The sequence below is a fragment of the Cryptomeria japonica genome, chromosome 3 (genome assembly GCF_030272615.1).
Source record: "Cryptomeria japonica chromosome 3, Sugi_1.0, whole genome shotgun sequence".
Classification (NCBI taxonomy): Eukaryota; Viridiplantae; Streptophyta; class Pinopsida; order Cupressales; family Cupressaceae; genus Cryptomeria; species Cryptomeria japonica.
Genome location: NC_081407.1, coordinates 483,215,603 through 483,223,582, shown reverse-complemented (window position 1 = coordinate 483,223,582; position 7,980 = coordinate 483,215,603). Strand labels below are relative to the sequence as shown.

At 35.3% G+C, this 7,980-nt stretch overlaps 1 protein-coding gene across 1 annotated transcript in view; it reads left to right on the top strand.

Moving 5' to 3' along the window:
* Nucleotides 1–2,524: 2,524 nt before the first annotated feature.
* Nucleotides 2,525–7,980, top strand: part of LOC131045184 (cleavage and polyadenylation specificity factor subunit 3-II) — a 135,807-nt gene continuing 130,351 nt past the window's right edge. The window contains exon 1 of the mRNA XM_057978721.2: nt 2,525–2,997. The gene's annotated coding sequence lies outside the window, so the exon portion shown is untranslated. The remainder of the gene's footprint in view (nt 2,998–7,980) is intronic.

Genomic DNA, 7,980 nt, shown 5'->3' with positions numbered 1-7,980 from the left:
CCAAATGAGATGTGGTTTGAAACAAAGAAAGATGATCAAGTATTCAAGTAGAATCCAACTCCACAGCATCCGGTGAGCCAAAACCGGGACACAGAGAAAGAAAACTGAAACTCCAAACAAAACAGAAAGGAAATTTTTTTTTTGGTTCATGCAAGATTGTTGTGAACTCGGGATACTCCTACATCAATTTCTCTCACAAGTAGCTAGCTCTTCATCTTGTGAGAGAAATTCGAGTACTTATGGTTTTATTCATTCACAAAAGGGGAACCGATTAGGATGAAAGAAAGTAGAGAACGTGGTTCTACTTTCATGGCTCACTTTGTCTTCTCTCTCGTGTAGAACTTGGGTACACAAAGGGTCCTTCAATAAAATAGGATAAAACTGCACCTAATGGAGAAGTTGCAACCCTGGTGGATGAAGCATTAGAACCAAATGGACTTAATGATTACCCCCAGTTCTACTACTATCAGTGGAGCTTGAGTTTGAAAGTGACGAGTATCTGGAGAGTATCATAGCTGAGGACCTTGGTGGATGAAGGATTAGAACCAAATGGACTTAATGATTACCCCCAGTTCTACTACTATTAGTGGAACTTGAGTTTGAAATTGATGAGTATTTGGAGAGTATCATAGTTGAGGACCTTGATATGGATGATCAAAATGTAGAAGAGTAGATGATAAAAAAATTAATTTTTTTTTTTTTTTTTTGTGTATTATCATCAAACTATCAATATTTTTTAATTTCAATATGTAATGATAATCTACTATAAAATATGTAATGTGAGTTTTGAAATCTTTGGCTCTTTGACACAATGACATTTGACATTTGTGTATTTAAACTTTAAAGTTAATGTTAAACTTTTATCATTGTTTTTGTTTTTAAATGTCTATGTCATGATATTTTCTAGAAATTATTAAAATATATTAAAAAATGGCATCTCTAAGTACCCCCCCCGTCTCCTATCTCTGAAGTCTCCTAGTGCCTCTCTCTTCTGGTAACTTTGGAAATATAAATTTTAAAATATAATAATTTCTTTTTTCCCTCACAAAGACCTTTTTGGAGGATAACTACTATTTTTCATGAACAAAGACACCCAAGCCTAGGCATGCATCTTAAAACACATCTTAACACCATTTTAACAAGTTGTTACATTAAGTTGCCCTTTTATTGTTTTTCAACATTAGACAAATTAATTGAATAACTACTTAATAACTCAATAATTAACGAGTTGTGGGAAGCATTGAAATGACATAAAAATAAAATTCTAATCATACCAACATGATTTTAAAGACGTGGGACGATGATAAAAGACAACTGGGTCACTTATGAAAAATAGCCTGCTCCTCCAAGAAGTTAGGAGAGCTCCCAAAAGGTCGAAAATTGATTTTGAGAGCACCACTAGGCTCACCAAGGCCAATTGAGCTCATTTCCAACAACATCATCTTTGTAAGACACCACCTAAACATTCCATGAATTTTGAAGCCATCTCCCCATTTATCCCTCCCTTTTGTCAATAGGTTGAGTTTTTATTATTGATGCAAAGCATAACTTGGATTGATCATGCTTAATCTAGCGTTTTAAATCATTGACCTGATATGTTTGATTGAGTGAATATGTTTCTTCATATGTTGGTCAATAGAGAGAGAAGTGATGTCTTGCACTATTTGTTTAGCTATTGTAGCTATGTTTTTTGAACATGAAAAGAAGATAGTGAATTGGCTGGTGGTGGACGAAGCCATCAAAGATGTTAACTTTCTTGTTTACTTGCACCTGGTCACCATGAAAAATACAATGGTTGAGGTTGAATGTGTCATTGGATTGATTTAATTCAAAAAAGAAGTATTCTAAAAAGTTCTTTATTTCATTGTTTGTTCTTGTTCATATCTCCCTATGATTATTAATGGAGGGATTTTTCATTCATGTGGTTGCCTTGGTTTTTGCTCCCCTCATAAAAAAATTATATGACAAATAATGTAATTTGTTTTGATTTGTGTACATATAAGAACATATTCAATTAGTTTAGGGTTTATGACTTTTGAAGGAAGTGCCTATAATGTCCCCTTTCGCTTAGAGTTGATCATGATTAGTTTTGCTAGCCTTAATTATTCCCGAAGGCTAGAGAAAAATAAATTACAAGGGAATTAAATTATTAATTAAATATGGAGTTGAGCCAAGGCATAAATTATATTTTGTTCATATTTAATTATTAGGGTGCCCCCCTTTTCTAACGTTGACATCACATTAGTTCATGGACAAGCTATTTGTCCCAAGTCGAAATTAAAGATTTGTATATGACTTGAGCGGCTATGGAAGGGATATAATTATTTCATGCTTTTATAAAATGATTATTGAAGCCAACTTTGTAAATGAAGTGGTTCATCTAAGCCAAAATAATAAACATCACCGGGTATGACCAAAGTTTGGAACAAAAAGAAATATATAAAGGAAAAGAATATTTTATTGTGTTAAGTCGGTAAGGCAAAATGGGAGGCAAAATATAAATGATATCGAATTGTTGGGAAGATTCATTTTTTTATATCCATGATAATTCTTCTAAACGAGTTCTTTGAGAGCAAGCTACTGTAGCTCAAACCCTAGCCGTTGGAAGTCTTGGACGAAAACCCGAGTCAGTACACCAAGGAGATTCATTTCGTAGGTTATCTAGGGCACGATTGACAGTGAATACGACTATCATATGTCGTGGGTTTTCTCCTAGTTCCTTAGACTGTGCATGAGAGTTCATCTGCCTTGCTGGAAGAATTGTTTTAGTATCGTGGCTTGCGCTTCAACACCCTATTACCTCATTTTGGCATTAAGTGAAGTGCAGCCTAATTTTGATATGTATAGCTTACAAAGCGATGGTATGGTGTCACGAGGTATGTGTTGGTGGCACCTGGCATGAACAACGATAGAGCTTCATGTTGAGTGCAAGTGAATATTCCAACTCTCCATGTATATTCAAGGAGCGTCCTTTTTCGTTTATGTAGCATTTACAAGGTTAGAATCTGCTCTTGACCCTGTACATCCATGTCAAATGAGTAGTTGGGTGATATTCTAAATTGTAAGCAATGTTCCTTGTCATTATATGAAATCAGACCATGCCCAAATATTATATTCGTTACTGTTATAATGAATTTCAGTTTGCTTTAGATTCAACTGTACAATTTCCACAAAATCAATAGGTGGAACTTGTGTGAACATTTTATGTTAAAAATCCCTCTCTGTTTTCATCTAAGAGGTGGAACCATACAAAGAACTCTTGTTGTAGTTAACAACAACATACACAGTTTAATACCATAATCAAAAGGGGATTTCAGGTTTCATTCTGAACTAATATACAGGTCTGAAATATCTCCAGCCTGTTTATTTTGGGGTTCTTCATTTATATGAATGCTCTACGATTCACTTGCTTCATTGACAAACATCGAAATTAGACTTAAGTTTAGAAATCAGAACTTAGCATCCTTGAATGTCAAGTGTTTGACGAAATGTCAAGACATTAAAAATCAGAAAAGACAGTGGTATATTAAAGGTTGGGAGGAATTTTTAGATACCTACCTGGTAAGGAATATTATAGTGGTGTTAGAGCTGGTGATCTTTCCAGCATGTTGCGCATTCAACAGAGAAACCAAATAATTAACCAAACTCATAAATCTTCAAATCAAACCACTTTCCAAGCGTATGCAAACTGTTTGACGAAATTCCAGCTGGCTGTAAGAGAGAAGTGGTAAATTTTTAGTGCAAATCAGGGGCAAGACAGTGCAGCGAGTTGTTTCAGTGAACCCTCGAGAACTTGGTCCACACAAGTATTACACTAGACGTAGGGCAGAACACCAGGAACAGGAAGTAGTGGAAGAACAAGACCCCTTAACTATGTCGGAACAACGAAATGAGGTGGGAATGGTCAACCTATCATACAAGATGTATTGGGTCAGTTGGCTCAACAACAACAACAAATGATGCAAACCTTCTGTAACGTCCTAAAATTTTACCCCTCGCGATATTTGACTACATTTGGGTCTTCGCCTTAGTGTTTGCACCCCTCGGCCTAATCGAAGACCTGAATATGCTCATGCACATCAAAAAAATGTTGCAATTCAACCTTGTGCTATGCCCACACCTTGATCCTTCTCCAAAATAGGGCAGGACTAGGGCGTGGCGCCCTAGGATCCCCTATTTGGGATCCCCCTTGATCCTCTCCCCTTGGACCTGTAATGTGGAAAAATGGTGAATGATAGATCAAGAGGAAAACTACCCTTTCCCTCAAAGAGAGATGAGAGTTTCACTATTGATTACCCTTCAAACACTTTTCACTAAGTTACATTTGGAAGAAGAGAGGAAATTCACTAGATTCAACCTTCAAAGATGAAGATTGAATTCTGAATGAAATGACAAGTTAATCCCCTATTCCTTATTTGAAATGGAAATGAAATTGATTGATTTATGTAGTGCAAAAGTTACAAAGAACTGATTATAACTTGAGATTGGAATATGGGATGAAGCTGTGCACCTGGATCTGACAGCAATAGTGTTGGAGATCTAGATTGACTTAAGGATAATATCATATCGTTCTTCCATTTTTGATAAGATTGAAAATGAGCATCGCTCTTTAATGGAAGAGATTGAAATTGTTTAGGCCAAAAGAAATCAATAGGAACACCGGGGCTTCTTTTGGATGGACGAAATAAGCTATGGTTCACAGTTATGATTTCTCCATTGTGAGGAAATTTCAGACACTTGTGGATTGGAGAAGCAATAGCTCCTTCATGGAAGATAGCCAAGGATAGCCCAACTTCACACGGAATTGTTCAGAAGAAAGTATGATAACAAAGTCCACATCCATGGATTTAGTATGAACTTCAATAGGAAGACTGATAGAGCCAATGATAGGACAAGAGAAGCCATCAAATAACTTCACAACCACATTAGAAACATCATATAGTGGTTTATGCAATCGTAAAGTGAAAAGATACTCTTCAGTTATGACATTAACCATGCAAGAGGGATCAATCGGGGCACCACGACAAGGGATATCCTTAACCTTCGCAACTATGTATAAAGGGCGGGCCATCGGGTGCTCTAATGTTCTCACTAGGGTCAAATGCAATACAAGGATCCTTAGGCATATCTTGTGTTTCTACCATATTAACCAAGTTTGGAGCCATAGAGGTGAATTCTTTAGAAGAGAGAGAATTAGGCACAATCTCAATAACGTTAGAGGTATGAGAAGGCAAGGAATCAGTGAAAATATTAAGATTTTGATTAGGAGCTACTGATTTATTCCCTTTATCATTTGCACCTGCCATAGATATAGTATTATTATCAACCAAGTCTTGAATCTTATTCTTAAATGCAAAACATTTATCAGTATCATGACCAGGTTGACGATGAAATTGGCAAAAAGTTATCAAAATAAGGGTATGCAAGTTTAGAAGGATCAATTTGTTTTATAGGAGGAAGTTTTATAACATTTTTGTGCAACAACTGAGACATAATACTATGTAAAGATTCATTCAAAGGAGTAAACTGTCTTTCTCTTTGGAAAAAATTATAAATAGAAGACACCCGTTGTAGCATTCACATTGTTGTTGTTGATTGGATCATTGAATTTGATGAATCTTTTTGTTGGTTTGAACTTCGCAAACTGTTGTTGAACACTCTCCCCCTTATCACTTGGAGCCATAGGAGTGGATTGCTCCATTTGACTCACAACCAGTTGATAATTGTGGAGTGTTGTGCACGATTGCGGAAAGGAAGTAAACTTAGACAAAATAAGCTTTTCTTTGATAACTTTTTGCAAATTAGAAATGAAAATTCTTTGAATATCATTGTCAGGTACATGAAAAGAAATTTGAGCACACAAATGCTTATATCTACCAATGAAATCAGTCACTTTTTCTTTAACACCTTATTTACAATGCATTAAATCAGTCAAAGTGATTGTAGGACCAATGTTGTTTTGAAATTGTTGGATGAAAGCATTTGCCAATTGTTGAAAGGAAGTGATAGAATAAGAAGGCAGAGAGCAATACCATTGTAAAGCCTTATCTCTTAGTGTTCTTGTAAACAATTTTGGAAGCAATCTTTGATCATAAGCAAAATTAGTACACAAGGTTTGAAATGTTTTAACATGCGTAAGAGGATCACCTTTTCCATTATAGAGTTCCAATTGAGGGATCTCAACATGTTTAGGTGGCACAACTCTAACAATATCAAGAGAAAGTGGTCTCACAACATCAAAGGTGGGCACACTAAACTTGGATTGACTCATGCAAGCAATTTGTTGTTGTAAGGAAGACACAGTTTGAGCCAGATTGTTAATTGTCGCTTCGGTAGAAAAATTGATGTTAGACATAGGTGATTGAGAAGGTGGTGTGATGTTATTGAAAAAAGGCATGGACTGAAAATAAGGTGGTGGGACATTATGATAAGTAGGCATAGGTGATGATTGGATAGGAAAAGGGACACTTAAAGGAGGAATAAAGTTGTTGAAGGATTTGCCCCCTTGTGTCACACTGATTGGTTGAGGAATAGTAGGAATACTTATGGAAGACATAGGTAATGATGGAGGATTAAATGAAGAAGATGGATTTCCCCCATGACCAATTGTTGTAGGGATGACATTTTGAGTTGATGTAGCCATGATATTGGAGGTAAAAGTAGGAATATTAGTCATAAGAGAAGTCAAAGGAATAGAAGGATTGACTTGTATTGAAGGTTGTGAATAACCTAAAGTTTCAACACAACTCTTGATAGGCATGACATTAGAATCAACAATATGTGCAATGCCACGTAATATATCAATTCCATTCTTATCACTTTGAATCATGCGCTTAAGGCCTTCAATTAATAGAAGAGCTTCACTATTAGGGTATTCTTGGGACATCCATTGTTGAAAGCTATCAAACCTTCAATTAATGGAAGAGCTTCACTATTAGGGTATTCTTGGGACATCCATTGTTGAAAGCTATCAAATTAATTGTCCAATGTGGAAAGTTGATCTATATAAACACTAGTTAAAGTTTCTGCTTCATCATGGGATTCATCAATGGGGTGAAATAGGCACATGATTAGGATGAGAAGAATTAGCGTGATCCTCATTAAAGAAGTCACTCAAATTAGGCTCCATCTCAGTAATTAAACCTTGGGAAGCTTTAATCATAATGCTTTGTCTAACAAAGATAGGATAAGTAGGACTAATAGTGGTAAAACTCATGCTCTAGAGGGAAAATTTGAATTTTGAATTTGGGAACAAAGCTTACAAAATTGAGTAATGCAAAATTTAATAAAGTAATGATTACACAATTTGAACTTTGTTGGAAGAAGGGGATGACACAATTTCCAAAAATGAAAGAAAATTGAAATTTTAAAATTAGGGCCAAAAGAATACCACTTAATTTTAAAATCAGAATTTTTAAAATCAGGGTAGACTATAATTAACCTCTTAATTTTGATTTTTTTCTTGAAATTTGAAATGTTTGAATTTGGGAGGTATTTCCGATTCTAGAGGGATAAAAAATCGACAAAATCAGCCAATCTTTTGGATTTAGGCTATTAAATACAATCATAACAGTCTCCCGAAATTTCGGGCAAGGACCGTGGCGGGAACGCACATGGTCCGACCAATTTTTTTCAAAATTTTCAGGGATGGATATTACGATGATTTTAAAGCTAATCCCAAAAAATTGACAAATTTTACGACCTCTAGATGGGCGAAATGAAGGTGCAAATGTGAGAATAGGACCTTATTAGGGTTTTGAAGAAAAAGAGGAATTGAATTGCAATTTTGAAAAATGTCAAACCTAATGGATAGTGACACCTTGGAAAATATTTAGAAATCTGAATTGGAATGAAATTGATTTGAAATTTGCACAAAATCCGATTAATTTTAAAAATTAGGGTTTTATGACCTAACTGCTTAATTTTAAAATTTGAAGTTTGGGAAAAAAGGGGGAAAATTGAAAATTTGGAATGTAGGAA